Raw genomic sequence first — 11,386 nt, 5'->3', positions numbered from 1 at the left:
TACAGGTCCTTGTTACTAAAAAGAGGTACCTTTCTCACTGACTTGGGGGCAATAAAACGTCTTCTGAGTCTTATGAAGCATATAGTACGGAACAAAGCAGAGTATTTTTTTGTAAAGTGATTTTGTTATGTGGCTTAGTCGGCGGACCCTAAGTGCTATCATACGCCAATTATTTTTCGTATCTGTCAGGACCGGCTGCCTAAAAGATGCGACCCGCCTCTAAGAGCAGAGTGGTAGTTTAATGGGAGGAGCACGTTTAACAGCAACTCCTACTTTAGGCGAAGTGACTTCCACTAAGAGATGGAGAAAATGAACCTGAGCCGGACGCCGGACAATCCGGGAGGTTAGAAATAAAAAGAGTAACCACACTAGGAGGCCCCCTGTCTCACTGCGCATGCTCAGGACAGGGGCCGCCGTGGTTAAAGAGAACTCTGACATCTGCTCAGTACTTGGTTTAAGTTGGTCCCCGAGACTCCGGAGTGCGCCTGCCCCTGAGCCTGCTGGGGGTGGGGCCTGGAGTGACGTGTTGGGGCGGGGCTTTAGCCGGCGTCTCTCCCGCGCTTTTCCAGAAAAAGTGCGCATTTTGACGTTTCCGAGCCGACCTACGTGGGTTGTCAATTGAGGACCCGATTTAAGGGCTTCAGGAGAACTGCCGACACCCGCCCTGGGACTCCAACCTACGTCAACAAAAATGTAGCCGGAGCGGGACCGTAAACAGCTTGCATCCCGACAAAGAGGGTGCGTACTCTACTATACTTTCCTTACAACAAGTATAACAAAACTTGTATGATAATGTTTGCATTTATATTTCGTTTCTTAAACTATATTTTAAACCTTTAAAAGGCAGTTATTTTGGTTCGCTACTCACGTGAGGTGAGGGTGCTGCATTTGCTTGCGGAGGTTTGTGGGTCACTGCTGTTCAGCCTCTCCCTGGGTCTAGCCTCAAAACTTCTAGTGTAAACTTTGGAAATCGGTCTTTACAAAGACTTCCTATCCTTCCCCCGCCTCCGGTTTTTCACTGACGCGTGTGCTGATTTTCCTCTTCTCCAAGGCCCTACTGGGTATGTTGCTCTGTCCAGACACAGAACTAGTCCTTTAATAAAACATGCACTGGAATTCTAGGGCAGGCAGTTGAATCTGCCCTATCTTTTCAGCCAGGATAGTTAATATTCTGAAATAGAGAATAAAGAAAGCAGAGCAACCCTCTATTCCCTCGACACAACCTTTGCCTTCTTTTTTACTTGAATTCAGTAAATCTTTGATTAACCAAGCTCAACTAACGGAAATCTTCATTGAAATGGAATTTTTCTTTCTGTAATTCACATAAGACATAAAAATGAAAAGTTTTGGGATTTCCCTGGTGGCGCAGTGGTTAAGAAGCAGCCTGCCAATGCAGGGGACACGGGTTCGACCCCTGGTCCGGGAAGATCCCGCATGCTGTGGAGCAACTAAGCCCGTGTGCCACAACTACTGAGCCTGCGTTCTAGAGCCCGCGTGCCACAACTTCTGAGCCCATGAGCCACAACTACTGAGCCCGTGTGTCACAACTACTGAAGCCCGCGTGCCTAGAGCCCATACTCTGCAACAAGAGAAGCCACTGCAATGAGAAGAAGCCTGTGCGCCACACCGAAGAGTAACCCCCACTCACTGCAACTAGAGAAAGCCTGCACGCAGCAACGAGGATCCATTGCAGCCAAAAATAAATGAATAAAATAAATAAATTTATTTTAAAAAATGAAAAGTTTTTAAGGAAACCAAATGACTAACTTATGGAGCAAGAATGGGATGGGAAACACGAGTCATTTGGGGTCTATTCATAATCTAACACTTTAGCAGACATTGTTAATCTATTGTGGCACAAACCTTAGCTTACTTCTTAACTCTGCTCCAGGCAACCACCGCTAATTGATTGGATTTGGCTAGAATTGCTGTCCTGGTTCTGGCGTATTCTCTGGGGATAATCACACAGAGCCCAAATATTTTATACTTTCAATATTAATATATATATATTTTTAAAACATCTTAATCAAACCTTTGAAGAGTAAAAGTGATTCAAGTACTGTTCAGTATTCTGCTCTACTCTACCATACCATGCTTAGTAATGACAAAAAATGCACAATATTCTTCATTCACTCATTTACCGTTTATCAAACATATATGTCAGAATTTTTTCTCGATCTTGGGGAAACTCAATCCCAACCCTTTAGCCTTGTGGTGGAAGGATATGAGTAAAAAGTTAGAGAATAGTATAACAGAGGTATGCAAAGGATTTGTCACATCATTATTTCTTCCTCCCAGACTCTGTCTCCTACCCCTCTCCCCTCCACATATGGGGCTTGTCCTCACAAGCTGCAGAGATATTGACTGTCCAGAAATTAAAGTTCAAATTTCTTAAAGTTTGGACTTCTTAGGCTGGCATTTAAAATCTTCAGTAATGTATCATTACTTCCAAGTAGCATATATACTTGCTTAATTGAACTACTTTGTTTTTACCTTGTACAACTCCCTTGATTTTCTGTCTCACTGCCTTTTCTCTTCATCTCTAATGCTCACTTTCCCTTCCTCCTTTTATTTTTTTCTTTACAGTCACTGTGTATGTAAATCCTACCTGCCATTCTTAAAATGCCATGCATTCCATAAAGCTTTTGTTTAATATCCTTATATTAGTTTCCTAGGGCTGCTTAACAAATTACTGCAAACTTGGTTGCTTAAAACAATCAAAATTCATTCTTTTACAAAAGGTTCTGGACCATGCTGCAACCAGAGTGTCTGAGGGAGAATCTGTTTCTTGCCTCTTCCAGTTTCTGCCAGCATTTGGTGACTGCTGGCATTCCTTACCTTGTGGTTGCATCACTCCAGTCTCTGCCTCTGTAGTCACGTAGACTTCTTCACTTCTGTGTGTGTCTCCCTCTGTCTGTATCTTATAAAAATACATGCGATTACATTTAGGGCCCACCCAGATTCTTAACCATATCTGCAGGGTTTTTTTCCATAGAGGGTAAATTCATAGGTTCTTTTATATTATGAAAGGGTTGGACTTGACTTGGTGTTTCTAAACTTTTGGTTAATGTAAGTCACCATCTCAGCCCCATAATCTCCATTCTGCTCTGGTTGAGAATCACTCTCTTCTGTGTATGCCTAGGAACCAAGAATATTTGGTTAAGATTTGTTTTATGAAAATAATATTTTTTTCATATTGATGACTTTGATAGCACCATTCCCCTTTGGAACTACTGGACAGGTGATCAGTCAGACCAGGTTTAGTCAGAGGACAGAACCCGTATTAGTTATTTAAAAAGAGAATTTAATATTAGGAATTATGAATTTGGCATAAAGCTAAATAGAAAACTGAAAAGGGGAAAGGAGAATAGTAAGACACCACAACTACCAGGAGGACAAGATAAGGATTGGTTTGGCAGGTGTTGCACAAACTGCAAACTACATTCACACGTTGTTATGGAAGGGTTTTGCTGCTGCTGAAGAAGTGTTGGGACAATGCTAACAAGAATGGCGTACCGAAGAAGCCTGGAGGAAGCAAATGAGATGCGGACTGAAGGAACAAGTTGATTCTTTCTCCTTCTAGGATTCCTTTTCAGCAGAATCCAACATGGAGGCAGCTGGCAAAACAAATGTGGTTTACAAGGTCCCAGCCCTGGCGTCAGAAAGTATAATGTAGAAGTCTGGGTTTGGACTTCTAAAAGACAATAGCTTAATAACTGGCACAGTCTCTGAGATGTTTTTGAGATTTAAGATTCTGTTTGTCTGCCTCTTAGACCTCCACAGGGTAATACTCAATTAAGAATCTTTATGGTTTGCTTTTTTTTTTTTTTTAATGTACTTTGATACAGAGTAAATGTTTCAGATTTTTCATCTTCTATTTCATTGCCTTACTTGAATTAATGAATGTCCTTGCTTTAGTCCTGTTCTTTTTTTGTTGTTGTGTTTTTTTGTTTACAAGGGTTAAAAATAATCCCATTATCTTAATAGAGATTTTTATTAAATAAGGGCTTTTGGTTTACCTAAAATAGTGTAATTGTCTTGGTTCCAAATTAGAACACTTGGTATATTATTCCAAGTTACTCTTTCAAATAATGGAATCTTAAATATTTCCACACATTAAATTTTACATAGTTTTATTACTTTTTCTTTGAATAATGAATCTGAGCTTTAAAAATATTCTTCAGACTATGGGGTATTTAACTGGCCCTCTGTTAGAACAGCTTTTTTTAGTCTAAGCTACTGCCGAACTTCCAAACTTGGTTAAACATTCTTACCATTCCCTTTTAACGTGGCTTAATATGCTAGTCGTTAACATGAAAACATTATTTGCTCACAAGGAGTTCTCATGAAAGCAGAATTTATATAAATTGTGATACTCAACTTTCAGTAGGAAATGGTCAAATATAGAATATTAAAAATGAGGTGTTCAAAAGTGGAATGGTTGTTTAATTAGCTGAAGAGTACCTAAAACTGTCTATTGACATAAACTGACATACATGAAAATGTATTTAGTCATTTGTATTTATCAGTTGAAACTTTATTATAAAGAATAATCTATGAAAAACTTTAAAAAATATTTTGTCTTTAAGCTATTATATATCTAAAACTTCTATCTTCTATTTAAAATTTGATTGTCCCAAAATACACATTCTCTAAGATCCCAATTGTGAAAATGAGTTCTAGTTAAGCTAATGAAAGGCAGTAACTGTGCCAGATCCCCAAATACTGCAAATTCTCTCCCATAGGTAAATTTATAAATACCTCAACATGCTTTCTCAAAGTCCATCCTGAACAGGGCAGTTCATATACTGGGTTCTTTCATCGTAGTTTTGGGAAAACCACTGGTCTTGAGACATGTTCAAATGGTTCTACTTTTATTACTGCAGGTGTCCCTTTTCAAACACATCTTCCAAGTAAAAGATTGTTTAGTTATCTTGGAATTTGTAACTTTGTTAAACTGCCATCTATAGTCAGAGGACATCTGGAAACTTTGGAATTAGCTTTTTAAAAAGTGACTATGGTAATCCTAGTCACGAATTCTCTGATACTCCAAACGCATTTATTAACCTACTAGGGATTTCTCGCCAAGGAAGTCAGAAGTTGGCTTTAACTGATCTGTGGTTGCTGCCTGAATATTAGTTCATGTTGAACTGATTTGTTTTTCTGAACACATCTTAACATATGTTAAGCCTATATGGAATAAAGCTCACATAGTGTAGTTTAGCCAAAAATAACCTGTTGGCTGGTAATTTTTAGAACTTTCACTATTTCTAAAAATATTAGAGGTGGTGTCTTCTAATACTTAATACATGGCCTCTTTACAGTCACTGGAGGAATTGATTATTTAGTTTGTGAATGAACAGAACGCTTCTCTTGAGTTTTTCCTCATAGCTCCTGCTCTAGGCATTTTCCTACCTGTTTAAGTCAGGGTAGGTAGATAAAAAAATGAGGTGAAATGAAAACTATGCTATTTTTATTGTTTTAATTTTATTGGCTCTGATGAAATATTTCAGAGTTTGAAGGAATTGAACTGAGGGTCCTAGCTCATCTAACGATCTTTTCTGTTGTTGTTTTCACTATTTCTCTAGATCACTGAAAGTAGATCTCAATGATCTCAACATTAGTTTCTTAAATGTCAAGATAGATTATAATTTATGCAGGTTTAAGATATTTTAAGACTAAATTTTTAAAGAAAACCTTTTATTTTTAAAAGAATATTCTGAATGTAGCATTTCATGTTAAAATTTTTAGTAATTTCCTTTTCAATATTAATTTTTAATTTTGAAATTATTTAGTAGTGATTATTAGCAGAATCTGCTAATTATCGCCAATGTCTTCCTTTTAGCAATAGAAGCTGCTGACTTCCAGCTGGGTACATGGCCCCTGAGCTAGAGATTATATTTCTGAGCCTAGTTAGAGTTAGGTGTGATTACATGTGTAATTTTTTTCCTATGGCATGTGAGTAGAAATTATAAACGTAATTTCTGAGTCTTGCCTTTAAAATATTGGGTATGTAGATCCGTCTATTGCATTCAGTTCTCCTGAAGGCTGTACTTCGACCATCACAGTAGTGAGCCAGCTTCGACTATGTAGGTGAGGGCAATACTCTTAAGGGGATGTCCGAAAAACAAAATGGAAGGGCCCTGGTCTTAGGTGACCCCGTGGAGCAAGCTGTCTTCTCATGAGATAAAAGTTTATTCTTCCATAAGGTAGAAGTTTATTGCTCTTTTAACATGAGAGAGCAATAAACCTCGACCTTATTTGAGCTGCTGTATTTTGGGGTCTTTTGTTATAGAAGATTAATCTATACCGTAACTAATACAGATAGGATTTTAAGTGAAAAATTTTCCGATGACTTGGAGTTTCAAAGGAGGCTCTAGGGGCCGAGGCTCTAGGGGCCAAGGCTCATAAATGCTAAGTATCTACATTCTAAATTTAAGCACTAGTCCATCTGTGCATAGTTGGAAAAGGGGGTTTTCAAAACTCATTTCTGCTGTCATTAACCTATCACCTTCCTAGATATAAAAAGGCTGAAAGATGGAGGCCTGTATTGAGTATTTCTTGTGACAAAGATGTCAGTGTTTAATGATGTTTCCTCTCCCACCTTTCCCAGAGAGAGGAGAGTGGTGCTGGCCTCTACCTCAAGTAAAGTGATGGGGCCTTGAAGAGACCCATTTAGAGAACTTCACATTTGGCACTGAAAATTTAGAAGATATAGGGCCTGCAACTGTCTCACTCCTAAGAGTCTTAAGTCAAAAGGTTGGCTGGAGAGGTCTTCGTAAAAAACAAAAGGAGAGGGTTGTATTGAGGTCATCCTGTGCTTCCAGAGTTTGGTTGGGTGGCGTCAAAGGGGTTAAAGAATGTTGCCCATTTACAGCAAGTGACTGAGTGTAAAGCCTTTATGGACACCTGTATCATGCCAGGTGGGTCTCTTTGTCGTCACCACTTGCTGAACATGAGCTTCAGGATAATGTCATATTCTATAATGTCATGTTCATGGGCTGTGCATTAGGTTTTATTGAAGACAGTGAAACTTATGAATCAGTCAGAGTTTAGTCAGGAAACAGGAACCGTATCAATTATTTTAAAGGAAAAATTTTTTTAAATTAATTAATTAATTTATTTTTGGCTGTGTTGGGTCTTCGTTTCTGTGCGAGGGCTTTCTCTAGTTGCGGCGAGCGGGGGGCCACTCTTCATCGCGGTGCGCGGGCCTCTCATTGTCGCAGCCTCTCGTTGCGGAGCACAAGCTCCAGATGCGCAGGCTCAGTAGTTGTGGCTCACGGGCCTAGTTGCTCCGCGGCGTGTGGGATCTTCCCAGACCAAGGCTCGAACCCGTGTCCCCTGCATTGGCAGGCAGATTCTCAACCACTGCGCCACCAGGGAAGCCCTAAAGGAAAATTTTATGTAAAGAATCATTAACCAAGTATTAGAGAACAGATAAGTCCTTTAAGTCGGGGGGTACAAAAGGGAAGAGATTGGTATTTTAAAGTCTTAGAGGTTTAGAGGAGGGGTCTTGAGCTGGGACTCATACCTCTGAGGTGGGGTCATTGCTGGTACTTTAGGAATGTGGATGCTGGACCGAGAACTCTGGTGAGGGCCACTGGCCATCTGGTACTGGCATATCTGAGGGACACAATGAAGGTGGGTTTGGGAGTGAAGCTGCAACCCACTGCTGCTTTAGGATCAACTGTTTCTGCTGAGGGTAAAGTATCATTGCTGGGAGAAGCTGACAGAAATAGGAAGCATACAGGAAGAGGCCAGTTCTTTTCTCCTCTTCCTTTCCTCTAGCTTTCTTCAAGTGACCCTATAGACAGAACGCAATAGGGAGCCAGGTGTTCCTTTTGGATAGGATCTTGGTTTGAATGATTCCAGACCAACATACCTACCATGAATTCCATATTTTGTTTAGGATTCACAAATTTTGGTCAGCCATTGGAGGGGTGTGCAGTTACTTCCCAGATGCGGCCCTGTCTGTTCTGCTGTCATAATCTGCTTTAGTTTTCTCAGGAGCAAGTCATTCAATAGATGACTTTGTCCCCCAGCTGCAGGGAATACATGAGAAGTTTTCCAGGTTTTTTTGGTCAAGTCCCTCTCTTTAGGCTTGGGGTAAAGTGAGGATATCACCCACACCCTCTCTGGAGTGAGTCAGAATTACAACTTTCTTAATGGAAATCCTCTTTGCAAATATTTTCATAATCCTTATCAACAAAATTCCTTATAGCCTTGATAAAGGTGACTTGTCTATCCATTTCTCAGCTACCTATTTTGAAATATTGTGGTGTGAATGACCCTGGTAATAGTGAAGGAGCAGATGTTGAAGATGCATGTGAAGAGTTTGAATAAGATTGTTTCATGAAACTCTAAGTGGAACAAAGCAATATTTCTAGATTACTATGTAATCTTATATGTAATTTAAGTATATATCTAAATTAATTAATTTAATATTATTAATAGGTGTAAGGGGATTCCATTTACATAAAAGTTTATATATTCATTTTGGAAAAAAAACCTTTTTAATTGGACTTGCCCTTGAAAAAATAGGAAATCACTTTATATTAAGGGTAGCCTTATATCTAGACATATACAATGGCACATAAATATGTCATAAACCACAATTTAATTAGGCAAGGAGCCATAAATCAATATTTTCCTCTCCTCTTGATATTTAACTGTACCAAGTAATACAACATTGGGGTCTCTACCACCATTTTTCATACCGCTGATGAAGAACATGTAACACAAATATATGGTTAACATTTCAACAGTTCTTGCCCATTGAATTGCTTGCTAATGGTGGATTATGTATTTCTAGCGTTTATATACCTGGCATCTAAAATTTAATTTTGATGAGGTATTTTTTATTTTTGGATATTGTATTGCTGATGGTAGTTTATTAGCCTTTAAAATGTCCTTTACATAGCGACATTTCTAATTTACCTTGTACTGAGACATTAGCTTACTCATCTGAATCTTTCATCATTTTTGACTTTGATTTAATCTTTAAGAATTTTAACATTAATAATAATTTAGAAATATGTTAAAGTGTTTATTATTACAGTTATCTTACTGACTTAAATACTATAAATACGTGTGTGTCTCTATATTTCTGGAACTTTCAGTTGAGTACTTTCTATTTTTAAAAATTTTTAAATTTAATTTTATTTATTTTTTTATACAACAGGTTCTTATTAGTCATCAGTTTTATACACATCAGTGTATACATGTCAATCCCAATCACCCAATTCATCACACAACCACCCCCACCCCCCAGCGGCTTTCGCCCCTTGGTGTCCATACGTTTGTTCTCTACATCTGTGTCTCAATTTCTCCCCTGCACACCGGTTCATCTGTACCACTTTTCTAGGTTCCACATATATGAGTTAATATATGATATTTGTTTTTCTCTTTCTGACTTACTTCACTCTGTATGACAGTCTCTAGATCCATCCATGTCTCAACAAATGACCCGATTTCATTCCTTTTTATGGTTGACTAATATTCCATTGTATATATGTACCACATCTTCTTAATCCATTCAACTGTTGCTGGGCATTTAGGTTGCTTCCATGACCTGGCTATTGTAAATAGTGCTGCAGTGAACATTGGGGTGCATGTGTCTTTTTGAAGTATGGTTTTCTCTGGGTATATGCCCAGTAGTGGGATTGCTGGGTCATATGGTAGTTCTATTTTTAGTTTTTTTCAGGAATCTCCATACTGTTCTCCATAGTGGCTGTATCAATTTACATTCCCACCAACAGTGGAAGAGGGTTCCCTTTTCTCCACACCCTCGCCAGCATTTGTTGTTTGTAGATTTTCTGATGCCCATTCTAACTGGTGTGAGGTGATACCTCATTGTAGTTTTGATTTGCATTTCTCTAATAATTAGTGATGTGGAGCAGCTTTTCATGTGCTTCTTGGCCATCTGTATGTCTTCTTCGGAGAAATGTCTATTTAGGTCCTCTGCCCATTTTGGAATTGGGTTGTTTGTTTTTTTAATATTGAGCTGCATGAGCTGTTTATATATTTTGAAGATTAATCCTTTGTCCGGTGATTCGTTTGCAAATATTTTCTCCCATTCTGAGGGTTGTCTTTTCGGCTTGTTTGTGGTTTCCTTTGCTGTGAAAAAGCTTTGAAGTTTCATTAGGTCCCATTTGTTTATTTTTGTTTTTATTTCCATTACTCTAGGAGGTGGATCAAAAAAGATCTTGCTGTGATTTATGTCAAAGAGTGTTCTTCCTGTGTTTTCCTCTAAGAATTTTATAGTGTCCAGTCTTACATTTAGGTCTTTAATCCATTTTGAGTTTATTTTTGTGTATGGTGTTAAGGAGTGTTCTAATTTCATTCTTTTACATGTAGCTGTCCAGTTTTCCCAGCACCACTTATTGAAGAGACTGTCTTTTCTCCATACTTGCCTTCTTTGTCATACATTAGTTGACCATAGGTGCGTGGGTTTATCTCTGGGCTTCCTATCTTGTTCCATTGATCTATATTTCTGTTTTTGTGCCAGTACCATATTGTCTTGATTACTGTAGCTTTGTAGTATAGTCTGAAGTCAGGGAGTCTGATACCTCCAGCTCTGTTTTTTTCCCCTCAAGATTGCTTTGGCTATTCGGGGTCTTTTGTGTTTCCATACAAATTTTAAGGTTTTTTGTTCTAGTTCCATAAAAAATGCCATTGGTGATTTGGTAGGGATTGCATTGAATCTGTAGATTGCTTTGGGTAGTATAGTCATTTCCACAATATTGATTCTTCCAATCCAAGAACATGGTCTATCTCTCCATCTGGTGGTATCATCTTTAATTTCTTTCATCAGTGTCTTAGGGTTTTCTGCATACAGGTCTTTTGTCTCCCTAGGTAGGTTTATTCCTAGGTATTTTACTCTTTTTGTCGCAGTGATAAATGGGAGTGTGTCCTTAATTTCTCTTTCAGATTTTTCATCATTAGTGTATAGGAATGCAAGAGATTTCTGTGCATTAATTTTGTATCCTGCAACTTTACCAAATTCATTGATTAGCTTTAGCAGTTTTCTGGTGACATCTTTAGGATTTTCTATGTATAGTATCATGTCATCTGCAAACAGTGACAGTTTTACTTCTTCTTTTCCAATTTGTATTCCTTTTATTTCTTTTTCTTCTCTGATTGCCATGGCTAGGACTTCCAAAACTATGTTGAATAATACTGGTGAGAGTGGACATCCTTGTCTTGTTCCTATGTTAGAGGAAATGGTTTCAGTTTTTCACCATTGAGAATGATGTTTGCTGTGGGTTTGTCATATATGGCCTTTATTATGTTGAGGTAGGTTCCCTCTATGCCCACTTTCTGGAGAGTTTTTATCATAAATGGGTGTTGAATTTTGTCAAAAGCTTTTTCTTCATCTATTGAGATG

General features: G+C 38.4%; 1 long non-coding RNA gene across 1 annotated transcript in view; it reads left to right on the top strand.

Moving 5' to 3' along the window:
- Nucleotides 1–110: 110 nt before the first annotated feature.
- Nucleotides 111–11,386, top strand: part of LOC309659026 — a 139,527-nt gene continuing 128,251 nt past the window's right edge. The window contains exon 1 of the long non-coding RNA XR_014262515.1: nt 111–738. This is a non-coding gene — a long non-coding RNA (uncharacterized lncRNA). The remainder of the gene's footprint in view (nt 739–11,386) is intronic.

The sequence above is a fragment of the Balaenoptera physalus genome, assembly GCF_965194825.1.
Source record: "Balaenoptera physalus genome assembly, chromosome: 3".
NCBI classification, from domain to species: domain Eukaryota; kingdom Metazoa; phylum Chordata; class Mammalia; order Artiodactyla; family Balaenopteridae; genus Balaenoptera; species Balaenoptera physalus.
This window is presented reverse-complemented; position numbering and strand designations above follow the sequence as displayed.